This window comes from Penaeus monodon, chromosome 33 (genome assembly GCF_015228065.2).
Source record: "Penaeus monodon isolate SGIC_2016 chromosome 33, NSTDA_Pmon_1, whole genome shotgun sequence".
Classification (NCBI taxonomy): domain Eukaryota; kingdom Metazoa; phylum Arthropoda; class Malacostraca; order Decapoda; family Penaeidae; genus Penaeus; species Penaeus monodon.
Window position 1 is genome coordinate 25,764,240 of NC_051418.1, and position 259 is coordinate 25,764,498.

Genomic DNA, 259 nt, shown 5'->3' on the forward strand with positions numbered 1-259 from the left:
AACCTGAGCAACTTAGCCATGGTTCGCTTCCCTTCTTCCCATTTGCCAAACCTTGCAAAAGCTAATTCGCAGAGATGCAGCGGCGCTTTCGCAACGAAGCCCCTTCCGAGCGCAACATGCAACAGGCTCCCGGGATGACACAGCCTCCAGGCGGCGCCTCACTCACCTCATAAGTAGAGCGTCCCGATCTTCTTCTGCGACGCCAGGAGTCGGGTGGTGGCGGCCAGGAGGGCGGGCGCGTCGCGGGCGTGCCGGTACA